General features: G+C 38.8%; 1 protein-coding gene across 2 annotated transcripts in view; it reads right to left on the reverse strand.

Moving 5' to 3' along the window:
- MGAT4C (MGAT4 family member C) overlaps window positions 1-25,406 on the reverse strand; it is a 425,968-nt gene that overhangs the window by 22,366 nt on the left and 378,196 nt on the right. For both annotated transcript variants that reach the window (XM_086740060.1, XM_086740061.1), the window contains exon 2: window positions 17,001-17,131. The gene's annotated coding sequence lies outside the window, so the exon portion shown is untranslated. The remainder of the gene's footprint in view (window positions 1-17,000; window positions 17,132-25,406) is intronic.

The raw sequence follows: 25,406 nt of genomic DNA on the forward strand, positions 1-25,406 counted from the left end.
TTTTGGGGGTGGTTTTTTGTTTGTTTTGTTTGTTTGTTTTTTAAAGTGGATTGGAATCTACCCAATAAAAGGAAAAAAACCTCAACAAATTACAAAGAAAATTAAAGTCCTTGTAAGCTCATTTTCTATTAGATTTGAGTTCTTTACTGCTAACCACGTACATCAAAGGAACAACTTGGCATCAGTAGTACTCCTGAGATGCATGAAATCCCAGGAAAGAACAAATTAATTGCATTATCCACCATGTCCTAAAATTACGGGATAGCTTTATGGTTTTACTGGACCTCTGAGGTTCAATTGAGTATTTACCTTCATGGAATATCATTAACGGCACTCAATCAGCCTATTTCCTTTTTTTTTTTTTTTTCCTGGGCCGTTATACACAGCAGTAAGTGAAAATATGAAAGAGATCAAATACTTAAAGGTTACCTTTCCTCTTTTTTTTTTTGTCCAAATTGAAGCTAATATAGTTGAGCAGAAGCCAATAGGAAAACAGTTACAGTATGCCAAGTGGTAGGAATTCTGTTTTCTAATGTTAGAAGAACAGAAAAAATGTCACACAATGGACTTCTGCATAATTTTGAATCCTCATAAGGATTTGAAAATAAAAAAAAACCCAACTGATAGTTCTTTACATACATGATAGTTTAATGTCAAGTTACTACTGCTTTTAATCAAAAGTATTTTCTTTTTCATGGTCTGGGAATCTTAATTTTCTAAAAGAAATGTTTGTCAATTGAGAATTATTAGAGTCCTTCAAGAACTTATTGCAAACTTGTATATTAGAAGGAAAAAAAAGGTGTATCTGGCCTTTCATATTATTAAATATCTTGAATTGATAAAGTTATTTTCAAAGGAGTAAAACCAACCAGATTTTTTCTGGTATCTATATCCTACTTTTGTAGATATCACATTCATACAGCAATTTTCTCTGTTCTTTGGTTTGTGGGTCTCAGAATACAAGAGTAAAAAGAACAAGTGACAAATATCCATGATAATATGATCTTACAGTCAATTGCTCTACAGGAAGTATTTCTTGAACTTCAGAAAAGATCAAATATGTGAAATTAGTCTGTTGATCCCTTGTCTAAACATTCCATTCTACACAAAGCAGAAAGTGACCCATTGTGTTAAATTCACAACTCAATCCACTCCAACCGCACAGAATAAGAACAATGATGTTTCAGAGAGGGTGAACACTTTCAGAATTCCAAGTAATTATGGTCTATGTCACAGAATCACAGAATGGTTGAGGCTGGAGGTCATCTGGTCTAACACCCCTGCTCCATCAGGGTCACCTACAGCTACTTACTCAGGAACATGTTGTGGTGGGTTGACCTTGACTAGCTGCCAGATGCCCACGAAACTGCTCAGTCACTCCTCCTCTTCAACAGGATAGGGGGACAAAATATGACAAAAAAGCTTATGGGTTGAGATAAAGGCAGGGAGATCACTTAGCAATTACCATCTCAGGCAAAACAGACTCAACTTGGGGAAAATGGTTTAATTTATTGCCAATTTTCTATTTGAGCAGGATAATGAGAAATAAGAACAAATCTGAAAACACCTTCCTCCCACCTTTCCCTTATTCTGAGGCTCGACTTCACTCCTGACTTCTCTACCTCCTTCCCCAGAGCAGTGCAGGGGGATGAGGAATGGACGTTGTGGTAAGTTCATAACACTCTGCCTCTGCAACTCCTTCCTTCTCATGCTCTTCCCCTGCTCTAGTGTGGAGTCCCACCCACGGGATAAAGTCCTTCACAAACTTGTCCAATGTGAGTCCTTCCCACAAGCTGCAGTTCTTCAAGAACTGCTCCAGCATGAGTCCTTTCATGGGGTACATGAGGTCACAGCTTCCTTCGGGGCACATCCAAGTGCTTTGATGTGGGGTCCACATCTGCTCCACTATAGACTTCCACGGTCATCACCACAGGCTGCAAGAGAATCTCCAGGAGGTGCATGGAGCGACTCCTCCCTCTCCTTCTTCACTGACCTTGGGGTTTGCAGAGTACTTTCTCTCACATATTCTTGCTCCTCTCACAAGTGCTTGTGCAGAACTTTTTACCCTTGAATATGTTACTGCAGAGGTGCTGCCAACGTAGCTCTGGGCTGCCTGTGCCAGTGCTCAGTCACTTTCACAGCAAAAAAGTGTTTCCTGAAGTTCAGAGGGAACCTCCTGTGTTTCAGTTTGTGCCCATTGCCTCTGATTCTGTCACTGGGCACCACTGGAAAGAGCCTGGCTCTGTCCTCTTTGCACCCTCCCTTTAGGTATTCATGTATACTGGTAAGATTCCCTTTGAGCCTTCTCTTTCCAGGCTGAATAGTCCCGTCTCTCTCAGGCTTTTCTCATAGGAGAGATGCTCCAGTCCCTTCATCATTCTTGTGGCCTTTCATTGGAGTCTTTCCACTATGTCTGTATCCCTCTTGTAGTGAGGAACCCGGAACTGAACATGGTACTCTAGGTGTGGCTTCACCAGTACTGAGTAGAGAAGGATCACCTCACTTGACCTGCTGACAATGCTTTGCCTAATGCAGCCAGATTTGAGAAACATCAATGTTTTCATGGTAATCACTTTCTAAAGAAAGGTTCTGATGTGAGCAAATAGAGCATTTGCAGAAAATTGATGTTGTTACACTAAGAAATTGATACCTTTTAGTTACTATGCTAGTCATTTGGCTGTGAATACACGTCAGGATGGATGAATATCATTGTCCAACCTCCAGACTGTCAAAAAAAGTGGCATAGCACATTATGGTTTTTTTTCTTTTTAAAGTGTGTTAGGACAAAAAAAAAAAAACAAAAACAAAACAGATCTATGCAGGAGAAAGACTTTGTTTCAGCTTTTGATTTAAATTTTAATCTTACATCTTAATTATCATATAGAAACTGGTAGTCAGCAGTAAGAAAACTGTTGAGTATATGATCCAAAAAGTTTACAGTGGCAGATGACAAGTTGTCATTTTACTTTTACTGGAAAAGTACTTTTCAGAAGGGGAAATTTTCCATTTTTTTCTATTTCATTATTTTTCAAGCTGTGGATTCTACAACTTGTTTGATGACCACTAAGTCTTCAATTGACTTCTGTATATCTCATTCAGGATCACAGTACCTTAACAGTTAGTATCCTAGATTCCTAGCTTTTAGACAGTTAATTGGAATAAACACCAGTAAGCTGCCACTACTATCAGCCAATAATCTATCAGTAGACATTATAGTCAATTGTATTTCCTAAAATGTTCTTAAAACTTTTCTAACATTAAAAACCTATCTGAAAATCTAACTGTGGCAATATTTCTCTCTAAAATAACACTAAAGGAGAAAAAATCAGATACATAGCAGTGCTTATTTCAGAGGTTTGAATATAATCTTTCTGCTCCTGGCATCCTGTTTCCAAAGGCTAAACTCCTCCTCCTCAATTTCAGTGAAATGTAGGAGAACTACTGCCAGCTCACCTTTAGCTAAAACTGGTCAGCAATGGAGAACTCACAAGCTCAATTAAAATCTGCAATTCTCCATTGACTTTGGTCCATGTATCCTCACACATCCGAAGCAGTGTGGAAAAAAAAAAAAAAGCTGTACTTGTGTCAGGCAGGACCCAGCATGGTAAAAGGTGGTGGTCTGAGCCGTGATATCTGTAGACTTTCAGAGGAATCACTACAAATGCATGGCTGAAAGCTTATGAAGAAACAAACTGTGTCAGAATACACTTTTTAATTGGAGCTGTAGAGGCCAGGGACACATCCTAATCAAACTCAGACACAATCTCATTGGAAAAGAAAGTATTCACACGATTATTAATGATGAATATTTTTATATTGTAAATATTTAGGAACCAAATTTAATGACTGGCTTTTGTGCATGTGTATGAGGGAAGTGGAACTAACCATATCTGCAAATGCAGCCACGTAAGCACACTGTGACTCACTGGTTTATCTATTAGAAATATGTGACTCAGACATATAATTGTAGTAAATTAGAGGAAAATGACTGAATTGCCTGCAACTGGAAAATCAGGCAGGTATTTGGCTTCTTCCATTCTAAGTTTAGAGTTGTCAATTTTATATAAATCCTTAGTGTAGAGAATAGGCAAGAGGGAAAATATCACAAAATTCTGACTTTGTTAGTTGTCCCTGTTTGATGGAAGTTGTTGTGGTTTTGTTAGATACGATAGTGAGACGGGTTTATATTATGTACTGGAACCTTCTCAGAAATCTTTGCTGGCAAAATTTTTGCATGTTTGTGGTTGAGGTATTTTTAATTTTTTTGCGATGGAATTTTGGAGATAAACACTTAAAGGAGAGCTGTGACATGACAAATAAAATGCTCTGATTGATTCCTGTTCTTTCTGGTGACTCTCAGAGCATGAAAACAAAAGCCAGAATGTAGATACAATTTTAGGTGCCATTTGTTCTCCATATATACTCTGACATAGTGTCTAATTGTTGCTCAGGATGTGTATGGCTTTTTTAAGATTCAGGTTTGGGAGAAGAAGTAGAAGAGTTTTCACTGGTTTTATACCATTGAATGTTTTTTGCTCTAATGATGATTGAGATTCTCATATAAAATCACTGCTTTCTGTGTCACTTTCTAATACATCTGGACAGCAACTAGATATCGGCCTAAGCTTTCAATGTCCTTTTGACCTCTGATTGTACAAATCCTGTAACACCACTATGATATAACCTTGTAACATCAAGAGTGAAAGAACATCTTTCTGGGATTCCCTTTAGCTATGTTAATACATTATTTCAAAATGCTACTTTAAAAGTTAGATGGTTTGTTACCTAAAGGCACTATATTCCAGCAAGTCTGTGTGTGGTACACAGCCTAGCTATTTTTCATTAGCATATTTACAGAAACAAAGCTGATTAGAAATAAATTACAGATTATATATTATCTGTATTTTGGTGGGTTTTTTTTTCTGATGAATATTTCAGGTTCTGTAGACCAGCAGTATGTAGCACTTTTTTGTTGCTTATTGTTTCTGTTAAACTAGATAAAAATGTAGTTTGTGTTTCTATACTGGCTTACAGTGTGCAATGACTTATAGAGAAGTGCAAAAATGTAAATTATTTAAATCTTTCCATTTCGTTTTGATCCAGTGCCTGTTTCCACACTCTCAATTTTTTTTCATGGAGGGAGAGAGTCCAAGTACAGAACATGTATCAACAGGCACAATAGAGAGACTCATTGTTAAAATACAATTGAATTCAGCATGATAATTTATTCTTTAAGTGCTGTTGTGCATTTTTATTCCCTAGTTAAGCAGTAAAATGAATGTGTCATTGTTTATGGATATAAATATATCTCAGCATGTTTTAGTTATTATGTCAGGAAGAAAAATAGTGCTTGGAATCTGTGATTTTCACATATGAAAAAAACATGTAAACCCAGATTGTCTAGTTGTTTGCTATTTAAAGGAATTTTCAGCAGTAGTACTATGCAAACCCAAGGAAAAAAAATGATTCAAAGACAATGCTTATAGGATGAATGTAATGCATACTTGTATGCATGTACAATTATATCTAATAAATTAAACATATCCTACTCAGGATGGTCATATCTAAGACTACAGAGTTGTATATAACTGTGGAGGGATTATGTACCATATAGAGCTGTATAAGACATTAGGGGGATAATATAGTACATAAAAGGACTAGATATTAGAAATATATTTCATTTTTTTTCTATCTGCAAAATCTGTATGGAAGAATATCTTCCATATCCATTAAATATAGCACATATTCAACATTTCTTTAAAAATGTACTTTCTGTTTAGCCTGCAAACAGAGATTTTAAGAACTGGAGTACCATGAAGAAGAAGGAACTACTAGTAATGTTGTTGCAAGTAGGAAAACCATAAAAATGTATTTTGCTGAATCTGCTCACAATCAAAAAGCCAAGTTGCTGGACATGAAAGTGATTCTAAGAGATGGAAACAAATAGTAAACTTTGACATATATGGTTTGGGGACTATATTTAACTCATGCTAATCAACCAGTTTGAGAGCCAGTACCTGTAGTAAGACTAATAGCAAGGTGGGGGTAATATTTACTTATGTACTCTGGGATGGATGTACAAATAATAACCATATGCAGTGTGAAATTCACTATCACCATTAAGACTATGACTTTTGATGACTAATACAATGACAAATTTAAGTTCCCAAGCTGAAATTTTGAAGGTGTGTTGCAAGAATTAGAGTAGTGATATCCTTTATGCTAATTTAAAAAAAAAAGCCACCACCCCTCACTGCAACCTTCAGCCAGCGTTTAGAATGGCAGTAGTACAGCCATCTAGGCTAGCATCCATCTCCTCCATAATCTGCTGGAGTGAAATCGCAAGACCTGCTCACACCAGAGCATCCACGGTGTTTCTAAACACCTACAGCTAGATTTATTAGAACAGAAATTGAAACCTGGTACATTTTTAGAAGAACTGTCTCAAAACAAGACAGAATAGAAATAAAAAAAACTATGGAAATAAACACTCCCAGACCCTCTGCGTCTGTGAAATCTCTCCAATTAGCAACATTTAGTAGTTTCCTTCTTGTAACAAACCTTGCACAATCACTTTAGTTCCCCAGGAAAAAATTTCCCTAATCATCTCCAAGAAGAGCCTATGTGTCTGATCCATGCTGGTGCTGTGGGGTCGTTGCTATCTTTGTCTACCTCTCTCTCCCCACCACCTCCACTTCCTTGTAGGACCTTCTGCAATGTAAGTATGCTCAACTGTCCTCAGAAAAATATGAAAACTATACTCCTTCCAAAAGGATGTTTATCCTATGTGGGCAGCGAGGAAGGACAACCAGAAAACCTCCCCTATCCTTGTTCAGACTTAGGAGTTGAACAGTGTTTGTTACCATGCAAACTACGAACAAACAAGTAAACCTGATTCTGCATGACTGCAAACCTGTCATTTAATTTCAGTTAGGGAGTCATGAAACAGGAAATGTTAACTATTAGAAATAGAATAGGATAAAATAAAAAGTTTACTAGTAGTTTAGTAATGAATGAGTTACAATCTAACATTAGTTAAATTAGATTATCCAGTCATACTGAAGGTACAAAAGAGAGAGGAGTATAGTTTTCCTCAGGTAGATCTTAAAAACATACAGTTTAATTGTTACCTGTAAAGACAGTTTTTTAGCTTTTTTAATTAAGACCAGAACATAGAATATTATCTACTTAAATTGTATAGAGTAATATATTTCATATTATTGTCCCAAATCTGGGTTCATTTACCCAGTGTGCAATATGCCAATCTTATACACAGATGTATTTATTTATTTCATTTCTGCGCAGGCATGGGTCCTAGGTGGTAATTCCAGAAAGCTGGCACACCTGATTATAATTGCATTACATATTTATACAATTCAGAATAACAGTTCTACCTTTCGGTCACACATACTTAATGACAATTGGTTAGTTCTTATGTTAGCTTAAAGGTACAACACTTTTTGGATTTACTACACATGCTCAGTGAGTAGGGGGTCTTTACCTGAGGAGGGGGCGATTTTAGCACTAGAGGTGTGGTTTTCATATTATAATGACAGAGTTCACTCTGAGGACACTAATTAGTGGGATTTCACTGACCATCTATAACTTTTCTCAATGTTAGGATATACATCCCCTTCGCTTAATATATGTTTTCATGCTCCAGATCTCTCCGTATCCACTTGAGCTTCCCTAGCAGGTTTGCTCTCCTTGAGCCTGTCTTGGTGTTTCTTTGTTCCGGCACATTTACAGCATCTTCCTGCTCTTTCAGGGCTGTGTCTGCTGTGTTACTCTTTGCTTCTCTTGGTTCTCCTTTTTGCATGCAGATCCTTGCTTACTTTAGGCTCCTTTGACAATTATCCATCTTTCTGCACCTTCTGGGGCAAAATGTTTATTTTTTTATCAGTCTTTCAGCTTCTCTTCAAGGGTATACTTGTTAACAAGGTATGCATTTTTTATACAAGTAACTTGGCTTGCCTGAGACAGATTGTCTTTCACAGGATATTCATTGTCCTTGCCTAATGGAAAATTTCATAAAAAACTCATTTCTGTAAATTTCATTAAAATTTCGTTAATATAAATCAATATTACTACGATATTAATGTTCTTTACTTTTATTATTTTTTCTCATTCTTTTAAAAATATTTATTCTGTACCAGCATAATCATATTTGGATGCATTTGTATAATTGTTACACATAAATTTGGCATAATCTTTATTGCATTATTATTTATTTGCTCATCATACAGCATAATTAAATGAATAGATAAATTATTGCCTTTATTGACATAAAAGCTTAATCTCTTTACATCAGTTCCTTTGATTCTCATGATTTTATAGCTAAGGTTTGAAGATCAGTACATCAGATCACTAAGTACTTTTCAGGGATGTTATTTGCAAGCTTCTTTTGAAAAGGCAGCACTACAGCCCCTTTGCTGGTCTGTTAGCAGTGATATTTCAAGGGTCTATGTTGGGCCCGGCCCTGTTCAACATCTTTGTCGGCAACATGGACAGTGGGATAGAGTGCACCCTCAGCAAGTTCGCCGATGACACCAAGCTGCGTGGTTCCGTCGACATGCTGGAAGGGAGGGATGCCATCCAGAGGGACCTTGACAGGCTGGAGAGGTGGGCCCGTGCCAACCTCATGAAGTTCAACCAGGCCAAGTGCAAGGTCCCGCACCTGGGTCATGGCAATCCCAGGCACAAATACAGGCTGGGCGGGGAATGGATTGAGAGCAGCCCTGAGGAGAAGGACTTGGGAATGCTGGTGGACGAGAAGCTTAACATGAGCCGGCAATGCATCCTTGTGGCCCAGAAGGCCAACCTCATCCTGGGCTCCATCAAGAGGAGCGTGGCCAGCAGGTCAAGGGAGGTGATTCTTCCCCTCTACTCTGCCCTGGTGAGACTCCACCTGGAGTACTGTGTCCAGTTCTGGAGCCCCCAACACAAGAAGGACATGGACCAGTTGGAGAAGGTCCAGAGGAGGGCCACGAAGACAATAAAAGGGCTGGAGCACCTCTCTTATGAGGACAGGCAGAGAGAGTTGGGGCTGTTCAGTCTGGAGAAGAGAAGGTTCCAGGGAGACCTGATAGCGGTCTTCCAGTACCTCAAGGGGGCCTACAAGAAAGATGGGGAGAGGCTGTTCAGTAGGGCCTGTTGTGGTAGGACAAGGAGTAATGGTTTTAAAATAGTGGGGGGTAGATTTAGATTAGATATTAGGAAAAAATTTTTTACAATGTGAGTTACAGAACATTGGAAGAGGTTGCCCAGAGAGGTGGTGGAAGCCCTATCCCTGGAAACGTTCAAGGCCAGGCTGGATGAGGCTCTAAGCAACCTGACCTAGTCAGGGATGTCCCTGCTCCTTGCAGGGGGGTTGGACTAGATGACCTTTGAAGGTCCCTTCCAACCCTAACCATTCTGTGATTCTATGATTCTATATTGTAGTTACATTTGAATACAATGACAATGTTAATTTGTAAAAGATCTTTTCCTGATGCAGAAAAGCAGTCAGACTGATAGCTATATGCTATATGGCAGGGGGGTTGGAACTAGATGAACTTTGATGTTCCTTCCAACCCAAACCATTCTATGATTCTGTAATTCTATGATAATATTTTTCTTTATAGCTCATTATACTAAAACTATGTAAACTACTGTGGCTGTTTTTAAAAATTTTAGGAACAAATGCCATTCACGTTGAAATATTTTACCAAAAGCAATATGTTTAAAATTCATATTCCTTAAGTATTTGCTGACAAGATGTTTCAATTAGGGCAGCAACAAGCTATTCACCTATATTTGGATATAATAGTAATTTAATTTACATTTCACTGCTAAATAAACCCACCAGAGCAGTCTGTGAAATAAAAATACATTATACCTATGTTTTTGCTTAGTATCAGCATGCATTTTAACACTTTACACTGCTGAATATAAGTATCAAAAGGAAAGGTATAAACTAATCTAGAAGGAAGAGGCTGATTCATAACAGGACAGGTCCAATTTTAAGCAAGTGTAGAACCAACAAATGAATTGCATCCTAACTATTGCTGTGAAAATAATTCACAATGAATAATTTATCCACACATTTAGCCTATTTTTAGGGTTTGTTTTTTTTTTTGTTTGGAGAAGAGACATTAATAAATTATTAATTCAGCTACTTTAACTTATTTGTAGTTACTTTTATTTCCAGTTTTTGACTTTATTAAGATTGTTACCTGGGAATATTTACCATTTTTATTATGTTTGTTATTTCTCAGAGATGTCGTAAAATATTTCTCTGTCCAGCTGATCAGCATCTAAACATTTATTGCTACAGTTTTAATTCTAAAATTCGTATTTTGTATAGTGCTGGACCTGTTAAATTTAGTCAGAAGAATATTAATATAAAACGATGTGGAAAAGCGTTAAGTCTAACTGAAGTAAATATATATTAAAAGTGGATTTGTATGACAATTTACAGTAATCTTCATACAATTCTTACCAGTCTTGAAAATATTGTTAAAGACAGAAAATAGAATTTGGAAATAGGATTTGGAAAAATAGGTTTGGGAAAAATTTTCTTCAATATTGCAAGATGAGGCTTTTTTTCTTGTTTGAATCTTCCTGTACTGTGTTTTTCAGCATTACAATTTCAGCTTTTCATTGCTGAAATTAAATTCATTATTTCTTTTGTAATTCTAAAAGTGCAACCAAATGGATAATTTTATTCTCAAAAAATAGACTCAGATTTCAGCTGCTTCTTATTGACACTAAACTAAAACCATATTTTCCCTTGCTGAGAAGTAAACTAGGCAGCAGGTGTCCCACTGTGATGCATAAAGTTTGTTGATTATGATCTCCGTGTTAAAACTAACCACTGTTCTTTAGCCAAAATTTCCAAATAGCCTAAGCAATTTCTTTGAATGGAAAAAAAATATGCATTGAAAATGGCACATTGGTAAATCTCTCAATATTGCGACCCTCAGAAATAGGTCAATGTTGTTTCCCAATGGGATGCTCTCTCTTTAGAAGTTCATTTGTAGGCTTTTCTAAGTATATGTATGAATGTAAGAAAAAATATGCGAACACACATTGTGTGAGGGATTTCAGTGATGGTCTGTGTAGGGCCACTGTGGGAAATTACAAGCTTAAGAGTGCGGGTTGTGGAGTACCACAGTGTCCCAACTACGGACCACGCAGTGGCATGCGTGAGGGATTTCAGTGATGGTCCGTGTAGGGCCACTGTGGGAAATTACAAGCTGCACACAGGGAATGCGACCTTGGAGAGGAGAGCTAGAAGGGTTGTTATCTCAGAGAGGGGAGCTAGGAGGGTTGTTATTGAGCAGGATGTTGCTGGTATCTGGGAACCGCTGTTAGCCAGCAGGGCATGTACTTGGCAGGCCTTGCTGCATGCGCCGGCCACGTGTGCACCAACACCTGGTCGGTACTCTGCCACTGAATCTGCTGAGGGTATAAACAGAGGCGGCTCGGAGCAGAGGGAGAGAGAAAGAACCCAGAGCACACTCTACGAACAACAGGGGATGCCCTGAAGGTGCTGCGCCTACCTTCCTTCTCTGCTCTGACCCCACTGATCATCATCCTCCTGCTCGGCGGTGTCTCCGGCGTAGTTGGGGTGGTAAGACTCTCATAAAGGGAAAACAATACGCTGCTAACTGCTTATGCTAGGAACTGTTACTGCTTATGCTGGTAACTGCTTATGCAAGGCTATAATAGAGCAATAACTACCGTTGTGCTTTTAAATATATGCTGGGTGAACTTTGTGCATAGGAATCCTATGAACTGGCTACACGCATACACAAGGTAATGATTAATTAATTCAGCAGATATATTGATAAAACGTCCATTCAACTAGCAGATAATTTAGGCTAACTGTTTGGCATTTAGTCTCTACTCTGTAGTTCAGTTGAAATCCGTTATTATCTTTAAGGAGATACAAGTGAAAAAAAAATTGTCTTTACTTTTCTTTGCTCCAGAAAACTACATTTATCAAATATTTTCCACTTTTTTATTACTTTATAAAATAGACAATTATTTCTGAGGTTTTTCACCTGACGTCTCTATTCTGAATGGTTAGAAATCTTAAAAAAATCATGAATATTTCATGTTTGCATATATTGGCTTGTAAGTGTCCTGCTTGTACCGTACTTTGTTTATAAATGGCTCCATATTTTTACAGAATACAATGACAAAAATTAGTATCTAAGAAATGCAGACTGAGAAGTGGGAACATTGTGGCAAATAAAGAGAAATTCTGCAGGTGATAAGTGAATTCCATTTTCAGTTTGATGAAGTTCTATTGTATCTATAAGGAAGAATTATGTCCCTCTTTCCAAAAAGAGTTCTACATTTCTAAAATGAGTATCTTTTGAGGTTGAATGAAAAGCAGAACATCTTTATGAGTATACATGATTTTTGCTATGAAAAATGGGTCATGGGAGTTATTTCTCTATCATACTAAAACTGATATATTAATTCAGAATTATTTGAATTAAAATAAGCTTTACTCTGCTCTTCCTGTCATCTTACAGTGTAACTCAAAATTTTGATAGCTGTGAATCAGGGACTTGATCTTATTATTTCAAAGACAAGGTCTAGAGCACAAAGCAAAAGATAAAAAATAAAGGAAGGTAGAACATAAAATAGGTTGAAGATAGACAGAAGCAGAAAATGTACTTTGATGAACTGAAAGGTTAATTACTGAAAGACTTCCTCCACACAGCGCACTGGTAATTAGAAAGTGAGTGATGTGTGATTTCATTTAACACTATGCAAAAAAAGCCAACATGACTTCGTAAACTGCTTGATTCTTCCTGTGTTTGTGAAACATATAACTTGGTATTTCTTTTTACTCTAAACTAAAAAAAAAAAAAGTGTTTTTCCTTTTCTTTTATTTTCTTTCTTTTTTTTTTTTTAAAATAGACAAAAAACAAGGTAAAAAAAAAGAGAGATTGGTAGGGATCAGATCAATTAGACATTATGGGCTAGTGTTCTCATCCATCATCACCACCTTCGCTCTGATCTGTGAACCACACTGGGCACAGGACAGAACTGTGCTGTGCAATAGGATTTCTGGTCACCCTGAGAGGAATTTTGTGATGTCTTTTACAAAGTATCAAGTCTCTTTGAAATGTTCATTTATTTTCCCACATTTTGAGAAAAGTTTTGTTCTCATAAGAATAGGAAGTCAAATGTTAAAAATGTTCCATAAGAATAGGATTCGCCTGGAGAAGAGGAGGCTCCAGGGAGACCTTACAGCAGTCTTCCAGTACCTCAAGGGGGCCTATAGGAAAGATAGGGAGAGACTGTTCAGTAGGGCCTGTTGTGACAGGACTAGGAGTAATGGTTTCAAAATAGAGGGAGGTAGATTTAGATTGGAAAGTAGGAAAAAATTTTTTACACTGGGGGTTGTAGAACACTGGAACAGGTTGCCCAGAAATGTGGTGGAGGCTCCATCCCTGGAAACGTTCAAGGCCAGGCTGGATGAGGCTCTGAGCAACCTGATCTAGTCAGGGATGTCCCTGCTTCTTCCAGGGAGGTTGGACTAGAAGACCTTTGAAGGTCCCTTCCAACTCTAACCATTCTATGATTTCCAGTAGAGCAGCAGGATGTTCTGCTTATGGCCCACCAGAAACTCCTCACTCCTTCTGATTCTTGGAAGCACTTTCAGTGAACCAGCATTAGCAGACATGGGAGGCTACTGACAAAAAGAAAAATGTGCGCAGTGCCTAGAAACTGCACCAACTTTGGAACCTCCTGGGTATACCTCAGGGACTGGAGGACTGTCAAATTGCTGATTTCCAACAGCTGTAGAAATGAACAGAAATGAGACAATATTGGATAATGAATTTGATGGAGTTTGTGTCTGGAAGATCATGAGATTCAAGTCCACATTGTTAGTGGAAGTATAAATTTAACAAGGAGTTCTGATGGGAAATGTTTTTTATAGGATAATCAAAAAGACAGACTGGAGTTAGCAATGTAGTATCAAGTCTGGACAAGGCATAAAACCAAGATTTAACTCCTATGTCACTACCTCCCACACTTTGAACCATGAAGGCAGTACCTTGAAGCTGGCTGACAGTAACATCAGCAGAAACAGCAATGCTTTCAACCATTAGGAAAGAATTCATCCTACGGTTTTATTCACCTAAGTGTTAGTTATGCAATCTATGCTACTTACATAGGTATTCATTATAAAGTAATTAAACCCATGCAAAGATAACTGTTTAAGAAAGGTACTCTGAATAGGCAAACTCTTTCTCTCTCCATTCATTCCACTTTTGCAAGACTAAAGTTAGGTGAGATAACTCCCGTCTTTAGAGAGTCAACATAATTTTTGAGGGTTCTAGGCAAGAATAATAATTTTCTCCAAATTTTATTTTAAGCAGGTTGATAAAATCCCATCGCAGTAGTAAACAAAAGAACATGGAAATAACAAAAGCCTGGCAAGCAGCATGATTCAAGTAGGAGGAAAAAATACAAAATCTTCCTAGAGCTATACAATAAATTTATCAATGATGTAAAATCCATATTGTCACAGATTACGAATAGGAGCAGCTTATTATCCTTCATGGATTTTTACCATGACTTGCTCACATGTAATTCTTTTTATTCTTCATTGTGGAGTTAGGATACCCATTTCTATGCACGTTGCTATCTGGATCACTCATTAAAATCTACCCTGCACAGGTTAACATTAATTTGAAAATAATGGCTGCCGCTTCAACCCAAGAGTTGCTTCTATTTAATTAACTCATGTTAACAGCATCTAACTAATGAAGACATAAATCAAGAAGTATGAGGTAGTGCAACAAGGAAGATAAAAGAAAATATCCCTCAAACAAAAAAAAAGTGTTCACTCAGTCCACCAGCCTTTGGGACAGAAGTTTTGATACAATTTAGTTTATCCCAAGCACATGGGATAAAAAAAACTATTGGAAAGGAAGAGTGTATGATAATTTCCCATTCCCCATCAATCCACAAATAACAGGGACTAGTTAAAAACTAGAAATCTCTTAACAGCTTCTGCTGCAGCACACATTGTGACCACCATGGCAACTAGCTGGTTAAATATCTTTTCTCTGTGGTGGCACAAGATTATAAATAAAGCTATCATTTTCATTCTCCATTCTTCTATCCATTCTTCTAGCTTCATGTGAGGAATAGCATTCTGCAGAGTAGTGTGATAGCAGGAGAAATAAAAGGAAACAGCATAGTGGCAAGCAGCTCTGCTTTTGAACAACAAAACTGTGCTGCAAAATTTATAAAGCTGTTAAATAGACTTGGATCATTAAATAAAAAAATCCAGGCTCTTTATCTGGTCTGAAAAACTGCATATATTTTAATCTGAACAGACATAATATTTTTTTTACAGTATATCATTTCTGATGAAGATCACACTGAGAAAGCTCTGCCAACAAGATAAACTGATAGTCATAGACACATCTAATTCCCCAAGCTTTCACCATTAATAGTTTATGGCCCTCACTGATCTGCCTAATCTTGAAGAAGAATGTATCTTTCATTTAAGCAGGCAGGGCACAGTAATAGAATTTACCTGTATCAAAAAGGAGGTAAAACGCAAACTACGATAGAGATGTCACAGCAAACTATTAAGTTTGCTCACTGGTACCTGAGACACTAATCCCTGCAGTGAGTGTTTTATTTGAACAGCAGAAATAGCATTAGTGTACACAAGTATGATGGCATTCCCATTAAAAGAAAAATATGATGAATGCTATTTGTATTTTTTGTAATCTCTACCTTAACACTTCATTTTATATGGTCATTCCATAAAGTAACATCCATTTCCTTTGCTGCAGATTCCTGTAGGATGTGGCTATTATTTCAAGTTCAACATATCAACATTTTTGATTTATCAGCATTAGAGAGAATTTGAAAAGGAAATGATTCTTTTCCTACATTCAGTGATGAATATCAATAATACATCAAGGAGCATTTACGAGAGCAAAGACACGTGAGGAGACTGTGTAGTTTAAGCAGGTTTGTTGGTGAGTCTGCTTGCATTAGTGATATATGATAATATAAGAACAGAAGCCCTGTGCTGTGCTCTGTAATAACTCTCAGTTACACTGAGATGTAGCAGGAATAACACATTTGCTTATGGCAAAGAGGAAACAACGCATTTATGCAGAAAAAAAAAATACAAGTATATCAGTTATAACTCGATTAACACATGCCAGTTATACAAGGTTGACCACAAATTACCCTTTGATGATAATATAGTGATACATGAGATTTAGAGATGGCCTGAATATTCTCTAGATCAAATTCGTTGTTTGTCCTGCCTAGGCTATGCTGTTTGACTCAGATCACAAGGACAAAACTGTGTAATTTGCAGACAGCCCAGAGCAAGCCATGGTACAGCTCCATATCAGACCAAAATAAGCCATGAAAATAGAGAGACTGGGGTTTGTGATAGATCTTCCTGTACTCTATCATCTGCATATGAGGACTGATCAGTTTTTTCATCATCCTTTTTAGCACAGTATGTTGATGTGATATGGAACAGTTCCTGGAAATCAAGAAGTCTAAAGGCTGTAATTCTCCAGGGTGCTTACCCTGACATACAGCTCTTGTGATGGCAGCTGACTCTTTACATTTCGTTTTACTGAGCCACAGCATTATCACAATATGATAGAAGTGCTGTTTGGAAGAGATGTTTATGGGGTTCATGTAGGTCTGTTCCTACTCAGAAGGGGGAATTCCTACTCAGAATTCAGTCCAACATCAAAAGAGGCCAGCTGTGGCTTTGTCTACCCAAGGCTTGAAAACCTCCAAGAGCATTCCACAACCTTTCTGGGTAGACTGTTCCAGTGCTGCACTGCTCTTCTGGTGGATTTTTCTTTCCCAAGTGTCTAATCTGAAACTCTCAGCCTGTAATCTCAGATATTACCAGAGAGCCAAAACTACCAGTATGTAACCTAAAATTAAATAAGAAAATAAAATATGAGAAATACAAAATTAATAAAACTACTTACAGTACTTCATTTTTGCCACCAGGTGAAGGAATTGAAAATTGCAGTGCAAAGTCCTCTCACAACAGCTGATAAGAACGACATGAAAACTCTCATAGCAGAATGCCTTACCATTTGAAGTTCCAAGCCAGAAACTGAAAGACAAGAAATGAAAATACAGTTTTTGAAATGTCATCAACTTTATTACAAGTGACTGTGGTAATTATGAACAGTTTAGTCCAACGGGAAAGATACTCTATGATCTGTAATACAATTAAAATACAAATAATCTCAATATTACCAATATTCAAGTAAAATCACATCCTCATATCACAACCTCAAAAGTAGTTCAAAAGTCACATCTGGGAAGAAAAAAAAAGAAGTGGAAAGGACAAGATGGAAGGAAGGTAAATCACAGTCTGAAGTGTGCTATCTCTTTTCGATGACTAGAGTAAAATTTTAGGAAAAGGAGATTTCTAAATTAGATGCCTTATTTAAATGAATACAGCCATCTGAAAATCTGACCGTGAACCTCCAACAAATCAGTAGTGTTTTAATCAAAAGTAAGTCATATGACTCTAATTCTGAACACATTATTAAACAACTATACAAAGGGGGGAGGGGAGGAGAGGGGAAGGCGAGGGGAAGGAGGGGGGAAGGGAGGGGAAGAGGAGGAAGAGGAGAGGGGAGGGGGTAGGGGAGAGAAGGGGAAGGAGATGGGGAAGGGCATGAGGAAGGGGATGGGGAAGGGTATGGGGAAGAGAAAGGGGAAGGGGAGGGGAAGGGGAAGGGGAAGCGAAGAACATTGGGATTTGGTTTAGGAGCCAACAGGTCCTGTGGAAAGGGCTCAGTATCTCTGACAAACTGTTAAGCTCTTAATCTAGGAAAATTTTACCAGTTATAGTTTTCTATTCATTAATAGAATCATACAATCATAGAATCATAGAATGGTTAGAGTTGGAAGGGACCTTCAAAGGTCATCTAGTCCAACCCCCCTGCAAGAAGCAGGGACACCCCCGACTAGATCAGGTTGTTCAGAGCCTCATCCAGCCTGGTCCTGAACGTTTCCAGGGGTGGGGCTTCCACCACCTTTCTGGGCAACCTGTTCCAGTGTTCTATAACTCGCATTGTAAAAATTTTTTTCCTAATTTCCAATCTAAATCTACCCCCCACTATTTTAAAACCATTACTCCTTGTCCTATTGCAACAGGCCTTACTAAACAGCCTCTCCCCATCTTTCTTATAGGCCCCCTTGAGGTACTGGAAGACCGCTATCAGGTCTCCCCGGAGCCTTCTCTTCTCCAGACTGAACAGCCCCAACTCTCTCTGCCTGTCCTCATAAGAGAGGTGCTCCAGCCCTTTTATTGTCTTCGTGGCCCTCCTCTGGACCTTCTCCAACTGGTCCATGTCCTTCTTGTGTTGGGGGCTCCAGAACTGGACACAGTACTCCAGGTGGAGTCTCACCAGGGCAGAGTAGAGGGGGAGAATCACCTCCCTCAACCTGATGGCCACGCTTCTCTTGATGCAGCCCAGGATGCGGTTGGCCTTCTGGGCCGCAAGGGCACATTGCTGGCTCATGTTAAGCTTCTCGTCCACCAGCACTCCCAAGTCCTTCTCCTCAGGGCTGCTCTCAATCCATTCCCCGCCCAGCCTGTATTTGTGCCTGGGATTGCCATGACCCAGGTGCAGGACCTTGCACTTGGCCTGGTTGAACTTCATGAGGTTGGCACGGGCCCACCTCTCCAGCCTGTCAAGGTCCCTCTGGATGGCATCCCTCCCTTCCAGCGTGTCGACAATACCACACAACTTGGTGTCGTCGGCGAACTTGCTGAGGGTGCACTCTATCCCACTGTCCATGTTGCCGACAAAGATGTTGAACAGGGCTGGGCCCAACATGGACCCCTGAGGGACGCCACTCGTGACCGGTCTCCACATGGACATTGAGCCGTTGACCACCACTCTCTGAGTGTGACCATCCAGCCAATTCCTTATCCACCGAGTGGTCCGTCCATCAAACCCATGTCTCTCTAGAGAGAAGGATGTCGTGCGGGACAGTGTCAAAAGCTTTGCACAAGTCCAGGTAGATGATGTCTGTTGCTCGTCCCTTGTCCACCGATGCCGTCACCTGTCATAGAAGGCCACCAAATTGGTCAAGCATGATCTGCCCTTGGTGAAGCCATGCTGGCTGTCACCAACCACCTCCTTGCTCTCCATGTGCCTTAGCATGGTTTCCAGGAGAATCTGCTCCATGACCTTGCCAGGCACAGAGGTGAGGCTGACCGGCCTGAAGTTACCCGGGTCTTCCTTAATCCCCTTTTTAAAAATTGGGGTTATCTTCCCTCTCTTCCAGTCATCCGGGACCTCACCAGACCACCATGACTTCTCAAATACGATAGCCAGTGGCTTGGCAACTTCATCCACCAGTTCTCTGAGGACCCGTGGATGGATCTCGTCAGGTCCCATGGACTTGTGCACCTTTAAGTTCCTTAGATGATCCCGAACCTGCTCTTCGAGTACAGTGGGCGGTTCTTCATCCTCACAGTCCCTGCTTGCACCTTCTACAGCTTGGGCGGTGGGACAAGAACTCTTGTCGGTGAAGACTGAGGCAAAAAAGTCATTGAGTACCTCAGCCTTCTCCATGTTCTGGGTAACCAGGACACCAGTTCCCTTCTGGAGGGGGCCTACATTTTCCTTGGACTTTCTTTTGTCCCCTACTTACCTATAAAAGCTCTTCCTGTTACATTTTATATTCCTGGCCAGATTCAGTTCTGCCAGGGCTTTGGCCTTCCATACCTTATCACTGGCCACTCGCACAGCCTCTTTGTAGTCCTCCCAGGCTACCTGTCTCTGCTCCCACCCTCTATGGACCTTTTTTTAACTTTCAGTTGGTCCAGGAGCTCCTTGCTCATCCACGCCGGCCTCCTGGCCTTTTTGCCCAACTTGTTCTTCATTGGAATGCACCTCTGCTGAGCTTGGAGGAGGAGCTCCTTGAATGTGGACCAACTTTCCTGGGCCCCTCTTCCCTCCAGGGCTGCCTCCCATGGCACTTGGCCCATCAGGTCCCTGAAGAGGCCGAAGTCTGCCTTCCTGAAGTCTAGGGCAGAGAGCTTGCCATGTAGTTTCCTCTCTGTCCTGTGGATCTTGATCTCCACCGTGTCATGGTCGCTGCAGCCAAGGCTGTCCTTCAGTTTCACATCCCCCACCACTCCCTCCCTGTTGGTGAGCACAAGGTCGAGCATGGCACCCCTCCTTGTCGGCTCCTCTATCGTCTGCAGGAGGAGGTTGTCGTCCATGCATTCCAGGAACCTCCTGGACTGCCTGTGCCCTGCCGTGTTGTCTCTCCAACAGATGTCAAGGTGGTTGAAGTCTCCCATGAGGACCAGGGCCTGTGACCGTGAGGCTGCTTCTATCTGCCTATAGAGCGCCTCGTCTGCTCTGTCCTCCTGGACAGGCGGCCTGTAACAGATCCCCACCTTAATGTCCCCTGTCCGTCCCCATCCTCTAATCTTGACCCATAAGCTCTCTGTCAGCTCCTCCTCCATCCCCAGGCAGAGCTCCACACACTCCAGCTGGTTGCTGACGTAGAGAGCGACACCACCTCCTCATATCCCCTTCCTGTCCTTTCTAAAAAGCCTATACCCGTTCCTGTTGACACTCCAGTCGTATGTGTCATCCCACCACGTCTCCGTGATTCCAACGAGGTCGTAGCCCTGCTCGTGTGCACGCATCTCCAGCTCTTCATGTTTATTCCCCATGCTGCGTGCATTGGTATAGAGACCCTTCAGCTGGGCCCCCAACAAAGTCGACTTGCTGGCTGGAGCAACAGGGGTTCTATTGGACCACAGTTTAGGTTCATTTGCACTTATCTGCGATCCTTCCTCAGCTTCTGCACCCTCGGTGCTGTCATTGGCACCATGCTGACAGCAGTGGGCTGAACTGTGCTCCCCCTAATACCCCTATAATGATGCTGGTAAAATGAAACAAGAAATTTTTCCTATGCTTAAATGAGAAATTATAGTCTCACCTAAAATTATAGTTTTATAACTTTCCTGTCTTGTCATGAACTCAGCATAGGGATGCAGGACTAACAGAAATTATTCACCCTGTCCTTTGCCATAAAATCCTTAGTGATGTTACCTGCTAAATACAAAATCTGGGTACACAGATAGATTGCTTCCGTGATTCATCCCTTTGGTCTTCAGAACAAAATGAAGCCTGAGTAGGCAGGATAGAAAACCTTAAAAATAGCAAAGAAAATTGCTGAAATTATAAATTATTTTATTATTGTAGACATAAACTATGGTCAATAGCATATTTGCTTAGACCGTGGGGACCTTAACACAGCTATAAAAAGAGAGCTGTTAAATTTTAGATGATGATGATGATAATAATAATAACAATACAAAAGAGACCATGTCAAACTGCCAGCAGAAAAAAAATAAAAAACAGGCCATAATTTGGAAATGCAGAACTCTTGTCTAAATTAGATGCATCTTCAGGCTGTTGGCAATGAAAGCTATGACAATCATCTCAGAACTAAGCATTTTAGGGAGGTAAAGATTCTTACAGTGTTGGCTAGTAATAGCCTCATCCCCAGCAATTTGTCATGAGGCTATGCATGTGCATGTGAGAAAAAAAAGAAAAGAAAAACTGAAAAAAACCCCAAACTACAGCAGTCTAACTGTAGTCACTGAAAAAGAATTAAAATATGTATCTTAGAACTCATGTCTAACATTTATATATTACATTGCTTCCACAATATGACAATAACACTCACCTAGGATAATAACAACTCTAACTCCTGACACATATCTCAGAAATGACTTCTTACTGAGGAGTTTCTGCTTGTGATAGAGGAAAAAGAAGAACACAAATCAAGCTGACCAAAGAGTGAACTGCCCAAAATTATACTGTCTCACTTTATTTTGGAAAAGACTGAGAGAAAGATCCTTGGCTTGTGCAAACTGCCACAGATCCACTGAAATAATATTTTTCTGCTATCTCAGGAACTGTTCTTCAGTTTAAGTCTTCTTTTGTTCTCCCTCAGTTTCCTTTTTTTCATATCAATTAAAAAAAGAAAAGGAAGGTAAACAATGAGTGCTATTTGTTAATTTCTCCCTAGTTGCAGATCAAAAGTTGTTGCTGATTGTTGCTTTGATGTGTATAAGCTACAGAAAAAAAGTGACTCAGAATTGTACCTGGAAGTTATTCTTGAAAGATTTTTTTAAATGACTTGGATTTTCATATGTTACCTGTCCACAAAATATTGTCCCCAGATTTCTTTGTACTAAGGGCAGTATCTTATGGTGAACAGATTCTGGTGTTCTTCTAGAACTGTACTGGAAGGGAGTTCACATCAATGTTCTTTACAATCTTTATAATAATCCTTAAGGAGATTTTTCTTTTTCTCATAGTCATCAGAGATGACAGGAAAACCCCCTGTGCCACATTCTTCCAGTGCTTATTCTTTAATTCCTTGAAACCTAGTAAAAGCCTTTCACATGGCATGTGTCTTTTTTAGTCATCTGCCAGAAGTGAATGCTGGCAGCTGCTCTGAAGCGCATTCATTGAACCTTTATCATTTCTAGAGCAAAGCTCTGCTAGGTGTGAGGGACACTGTGCCAAGCCAGCCTATCTTTGCACCACGCAGTCACTGCTCTTGTTGTCCAGTGTAAATCTCCAGGATTTGCTAAGTGTTTAAGGAGAGAATGCAGAGGATGGAAGTGGCTATTTTTACATCAACTAGTATCTTTCAGCAAAGAGAGTTTCTAAACCATAATTAGGGTGATATTCCCCAGAGAGAACAAGGATAACTGTGATAGAAGTTCATAAAGTAACTCCTAAAGGTGTTTAATTTGCCTAGTGAAATCTATTAATCTACCCAAATCCAGGAAAATAAAATAAAGAAATAAAGATATATAATATAGAATATATATTAAAAAGATGTATTTCTTTAAAATTCAAATATTTTTGTCTCAAATGTAATGATTAGAGCTAGATGAACAGCTATAGTGTTCTGCAGTGCCACAAAGCTACTCAAGTAAGTGACTCATACCATGACAGTTTGTGCTGGGAAAAAGTCTACGTGGCCAGTGAAGCCATGTAGAAACAAACAAATAAGTACTGATCCACTACTATATAGTAAACACTATTAAAAGTGCCAGTCTTTGTTACCTTAATCGCACAAATGCTATATAGTTGCCAAAGTTCTCTTCTGTTGTAGAGTGGAAAAGCAGTAATAATTTCAATCAGAAGCCAGCCTTACTGCCATGTGGGAAAAAAAAAAAAAAGGAAGAAATAAAGAAATGTGGTGTTTAAAATCATTGAGCTTTAGTTATTTCATTTAAGTGGTAAATATTTACTATTTACATTCTTCCTGATGCTACACTGTCCATGTGGATCACTTTGCAGCAAAATAATAAAATGTAGTGAAGATGCATTAAACAGAGTAACATTTTTAGCCAACTGAGATGTTTTAGAATTGCATGAGAGCTTCTGATCTGATTTTTCAGAGAAATGAAAATTCTCTGTCAATTTATGGCAAGCAAAGTGTAAAAAAAAAATTACCTTTGACTGCTAGCTCACTACTAGAGGAAGTAAAGACAAATTTGTATCAAGCATGGAATAAATATATATTATGCAAATTATAATGCTTATTTTAAATATTTAATGACAGAGTACACTAGTTGCCTATTCTACCCTTACATAGTGGTATACTTTTCCTATTCAGTAGAATTGCAGTTATCTATTCAGATATGATGGTAATTAACCTTAAAAATAATTCTACATGGAAGAAAAAATTAAAGAATAATTCAGATAAATCTCAGTACTTATGATGTTTAGATACCTGAAGACAGATTAACAATGTTAATGAACAGCTGAAATAACTTTTCACTTAACAGTGATGTAAAGATTTGGTAAAATTTTCAGTTTGGTTCTTAAAGAAAAGCTCTCAGTTAGATCAATGAAAGTGATAATATCTAACATATTTATATTGACAAAATGACACTGAAAAGCTCGTTACTGAATAATAGCACTTCAAGGTCAGCTTCCTTTTTCTATATATTACTTTTATGTTTTTTTATTTATTTATAGTCCTTATATAAACAAAACTGAAAATAATTTTATCAGAGAAAAACAAATAAAAGTGAGAAGTACCGTTGACAAAATAAGAACAGTATTATGTATGTTAAAAGTTTAAACATACTGATATGCTTAAATGGTGACATTATACAAATGATTTAATTTTATGCTTTACTTAGTGGTGTATTTACGGCATAATTATGATATACAGTTGAAATAGACCAAAACCTTTCGGTAATAGTGTGTAAAGACTTTTGAACTGAACTTCTAGAAACTGAAAGAACTCTTTCAATTTATTGAATTTAGGAGATTGTTAGAAATCTATAGCTATGTGAGGACGTACTAAGAATGGAGTATAACTCATATAAAAGACTAATGACTTCCTTTTTAATACTTAATCAGTCTCTAGAATGTGGGTTGAAAGCTTACAGGTTGAAGTTTTGGTTGAGAAAGAGCCAAAAAATAAGCTCATAATAGATTTTAAAAGCAATCTTGGTTTTCAGAGACTCATCAAAGAAAGATTTTCTTATAATCTTTAGTCCTATTTGCCTAAAATTCCTTCACTTATAAACATTAGGTCCTTTGACAATTGATTTTTATGAGAAAATAACCAATACATCATTTTTACATTATCACTCCAGAAAGAAAGGAAAGCAGCTTGGTAAGAAAGATATTCTTTGTGTTCTCTTTCACTACTTTCAGCTAAACTCTTGAACTATGAATGCATTTAAAACAAAGTGATTTTTTTTTGTTGCCTGAACCAGCTGGTCATTTAATGAATCACTTGACAAAGTAATATATTCTGCAAAATGTGAACTTGTTACTGGCTACTGATGAGCTACCTTCTAATGCTTGATTAGGCTTCAAATAGAAGCATCTATAGGAACTTCACAGCATTTTTTTGAATCTCTATAGGCAATTCACTTCATCTCTAAAAACATCTGTTCTCCCCACTCCACAGTCCCCAAACAGGTGCCAAACGATCGAGCTCAAAGGCATCTGCCATTGGATCTCTTACATGTCTCTCTGAGACTTTTTCATCAAATTATTTCCTCTGATATCTTGACATGCATACTTGTACCATGCTTCCTTCCTCATAACTAACTATTAGCTTCTCCAGAAAGACTTTGGAAAACCAATCTTTTCTTATTAGTTAGATCCCCGTGGAGTATCAGACACTTTGAATAGTACTGCCACTCTCTCAGTGAGTTTTCCCTCTCAGGCACTTTATTTAAGAGAGAAGATGGAAGATGGAGAGAAGAGAGAAGACGGAGAAGATGGAGAAAAGACTCCTCTCTGTCCCCAGAAAGGCATGCACCATAGCTCACTGTGCTCTGCAGAACTCCA

The sequence above is a fragment of the Chlamydotis macqueenii genome, chromosome 1, assembly GCF_036417535.1.
Source record: "Chlamydotis macqueenii isolate bChlMac1 chromosome 1, bChlMac1.mat, whole genome shotgun sequence".
In the NCBI taxonomy this organism is placed as follows: Eukaryota; Metazoa; Chordata; class Aves; order Otidiformes; family Otididae; genus Chlamydotis; species Chlamydotis macqueenii.